This window comes from Acanthochromis polyacanthus, chromosome 7 (assembly GCF_021347895.1).
Source record: "Acanthochromis polyacanthus isolate Apoly-LR-REF ecotype Palm Island chromosome 7, KAUST_Apoly_ChrSc, whole genome shotgun sequence".
NCBI lineage: Eukaryota > Metazoa > Chordata > Actinopteri > Pomacentridae > Acanthochromis > Acanthochromis polyacanthus.
The window spans coordinates 32,312,860-32,316,977 of NC_067119.1; the positions used below are offsets into that span (position 1 = coordinate 32,312,860).

Genomic DNA, 4,118 nt, shown 5'->3' on the forward strand with positions numbered 1-4,118 from the left:
TCACACCTGTTCGCACAGCTGCAAGTCTCAGATACAACCAAGTACTTTTTGAAATATTTTTTAACCGGACTGTACCTCATTCTTAAACATGTATTTGTAGTCTTTACCTTTTGGGAGGCCGCGTAGTCGTGTGTGGCGAAGGATGAAAGGACGCAGAAGAGTGGAGCAGAGGAGACGGGTCTGTCTGCAGGCTGCAAGAGAGAGGCGTGTCCCAAAGTAGGCGTGTCGCAAAGCTTCGCGTCACTTTGCGACACGCCTACTTTGCGACACACCTCTCACCGGCAGTCACGGAGAAACACGCGAGATATGAGATTTGAATCTTCAACCATGGCGGGTCGTGTCCACGCCGTAAGTTTGAGCATATTTCATGTAATAAATGTGAACGACTTGCTGCATGTTGTTGTTTCATAGCTATGGTGATAGGCGATATTATAGTATGTAATATTATTTCATTGAAGAAACAGAAGTACACCAGCCTGTTGCTGTGTAAACGTCACAAAAAGAATGACTGAATGTTGCAATGTGTGTTGTAATAGGGTGACCAAACGTCCTCTTTTGTCTGGATATGTGTACTATGTGTACCGAGGGTGTTTTATAAATTTGTGTAAATTCTCTACTGTGCTCAGTCCGTATGTTTCGGTGTTTGATTTATGTTTTTTTTTACATTATTTCATATTACGTATTTATGTATTTGTCAAGTAAGACTTGAAAAGAGAGCTATTATTTTTGTTTTAATTGATATGCTAATACAGAAGAGGCATTATGTAACCGTGTTTTCTTTAAATAACAGTGATCTTGCAAAGCAGCTGGTTCCAGGTCCCTGGATTGAAAAAACAGGCAAAGACATAGAGGTAGCAGTCTTCAAGATTGCATTACTTCATCAGAAGATACAACCGCATTTATGGGAATCAAGTGTCCTCTGTTGCTGTGTCCCAAAAAGAGGGTGACCTGCAGTGAATATTGTAACTATTTTTCTCAAAACTTTTTTAGTATTAATATACACCCCCATATAAACTGACTTGGCTCATCAAAGCAATATCATGATACCATGCTTTTTAAAAAAAATTGTATTAGATACATTTTGATATTTGTTCTACTATCGTGGTGCAGGAGCTTCTGAGACAGACACATGCAAATGACTGTGGCATTTTTATGATAATGGTAAGCTTTCAAACATGGAACTTTCAAATTAGCTGAACATATTTTCAGTACCTTAACCTGTTTAATGTTTCTGACACAGTACGCCTGGTACCTCATTCTTAGTGATCCATTTGACTTCACTGTTGTAAGTTGAACCGATAATTTGATCGTTACAGTTCCTGTAAGTTTGACAAACTAGTTTGGATATTTAAAGTAGCAGCAACATACATGTACATGAAGTTAATCATTGTGGATTTGTGGAATGTGCTCTTCCTATAAGGACGACATGCCAGTTCTGCGGAGATGGTGGTGTTCCGTTACTATGGAAAACCTAATCCTGGAAGGGTATGATTGATTTAACCTTTGTTAGATCAAAAAAATCTAACAAAGGAGATTAGATTTCTTTGTTAGATAAAAATATTGTTATATTGTATCCCTAGCTGGCTGTTTCAGCATTATGACTATTTTTCTTAGTTTATTTTTTGTTTCTTCAGGCATGGGAGAAGGTTTGCCCATTTCACTAAGGAGGGAAAGGACATGATTTCTGGCCGTCTTTCACCTGCGGAAAAGAACAGATGATGAAGACACAGATGTAAGAATATGTGACAACAACACAATGAGTGATATAATATGGCGACTTTACATGTATGTGTAATTAAGACCTTCTTCAAAGGACAGTGTAGTCACCAATAACAATAACAGGCAGCCTTGGTTTAAGGCCCACTGAATGGTCTCACTAGGAAGCACACCATAGTATTTGTCATGTCCTTTGTTTCATTTTATTAGTAAGTTTGAACCACCGGTCATAAGCCTGACACACAATAATAAACAGTTACACTAATATTCTAAATCGTACATCGGCATTGCCGATCAGAGACCAAGGGCTATCTAGAAATAATATCAGAACTAACTGAGATCTAGACTGTAATAAAAAAAAATCCCCACAGTTGAACAGAGACAGAGATGCATATTATAATACATGATATTTGAAGACATATTCATTTGCACAGCTGACTCCTTCTTGGACGTCCCTTCGTTCTGCCTCTAGTCATGCTGCTATAGGCCTATAGGCTGCTGGGGGACTTTTCTTGACGCACTGAGCCCTTCTCTATCTACCTTTACATTTAATATGTATACCGTTATTGCAGTACATTCACTCTGTTTCCCCCTGTGCTATTTCTCCGAGTGTCCCTGGTCCCAGAGCTGGATGCTTCAGATCTGCGGTTGATGTTCCACCAGCTGGTCCAGTCTCCACCATGTCCACTGTGGGATGCTGTTGCTGACCTTCCTCCATCCCTCTGCTTCCAACTCCCTTTTTCCACCAGTCAACTCTGCATTGCCTTCACTATACTGTTATGCTAACTTACATACTGTTTGAATTTTACTGCTAGCTATATATGGAGTATGTTTAATGTCAGAGCCGTACATCATAAGAGTAAATTATGAGTCAGTTTTCAATGTTAGCTTATACTTTGTCTGTGTCACATATCCTGTCATGCATGTATCCAAATGTGTGTTGTGTTTTCCTTGCTTTCCCACCCCTCCCTCTTCTCCCATCCCTCCCCTTTGCCCTCTTCTGTCCTTCTCAACCCGCCCGGCCAGCAGGCAGATGGGTCCCCCCTATATAGAGCCGGGTTCTGCTCGAGGTTTCTTCCCTGTTAAAAGGGTGTTTTTCCTTGCCACTGTCGCCTTTGGGCTTGCTCTGGGGGTCAGGCATTTGGGTTCTGTAAAGCGTCTTGAGACGAGTTGACTGTAATTGACGCTATATAAATAAAATTGAATTGAATTGAATTGAATATTAAGTGTTTTCTTTTTTCAAATTTCACTTATTGTCACCATGAACTTGTGAAACTCTTGCTGCTTGCATCAGCAGCATCCTTTACAAACTGACAAAAAATGGACATTTGGAAGACCACCGACTATATCAATAAAGATTTGGTATAGTTCTGACATGTTTATCTTGGAATGTTCCATCTATTTAGAATCATGACTGGGAAGACAACGAGGGGCTGAAGGTTGGTGAAAAGGTTTGCTTGTTTATTTGTCTTTTGGTTGATAGATTTCATTTTTTAAATTAGAATGTTGACAGGAGCATGTGCCAGTGGATGCAATGAGCTCTTAATCAACTTTGTTTCTCAGCAGAGCAACACATATTAAAAAGGTGATGAATGTAATTAACTTCAATTGTCATGGTTTTAAAGCTCTGGCTGACTATCATTCTTCATCAGTAAATTAATGTAGTTACCTGACTATGAAATTCAAAAGCAGTCTTGTGTATGTTGTTGACTGTTCACATCATCCAACCAAATAAAGTCTGACACAAAATGTTACACTTGTGATATAAATTATTTATTTGCATTTACAGAAAAATGACCCCATCAAGACAATGTAGTAATAACTATTAGAAATAGAACCCAAGATACAGAAGCTGACCTCTCTGAGGCATTCCTCCAGAGACTTTAGATTTTTCATCCCACACACACTCATACCTCACCACTTTGTTGTGCTTTGAAGAGATCTATATTTGGTATTATTTGTTATTTAAAAGATGCTATTTCACTGATGTCTGACTGGGGAGTAATACAGACATTATTAATGAAGCTTTGTTTAAGGCAGTAACATTTTTCTAGATGTTCATGTGGCAATCATTGTACATATATATTAAGTGTGGCATTCATTGTACATAATTTAATTTACATTTCATTTAGGATACTTTTGTATTGTGTGTGATTGGATTTTTACGGATATTTTATGTTAAATTTAGAGATTGTGTGTGTATTATTGTATTATCCAGCTTCAGTGGCTAACTCTGACCAGCAGAGGGCACGTTCGCTACACAGTAGAGTGGTGATAACAAAATCTCGCGTGTTTTCTGACGTGAACGAGATCACGAAATCAGCTGTTGCTAAAGTGGGCGTGTCGCAAAGTAGGCGTATCGCAAAGTGACGTCACTTTGCGATACGCCTACTTTGCGACAC

At 38.9% G+C, this 4,118-nt stretch overlaps 1 long non-coding RNA gene across 1 annotated transcript; it reads left to right on the plus strand.

Moving 5' to 3' along the window:
* The first annotated feature begins 790 nt into the window (after nt 1–790).
* LOC127534640 (uncharacterized) lies at nt 791–1,691 on the plus strand. Its single transcript, XR_007942868.1, has 3 exons — nt 791–851; nt 1,111–1,485; nt 1,635–1,691. It is a non-coding gene; the product is annotated as an uncharacterized LOC127534640 (long non-coding RNA).
* The last annotated feature ends 2,427 nt before the right edge of the window (nt 1,692–4,118 follow it).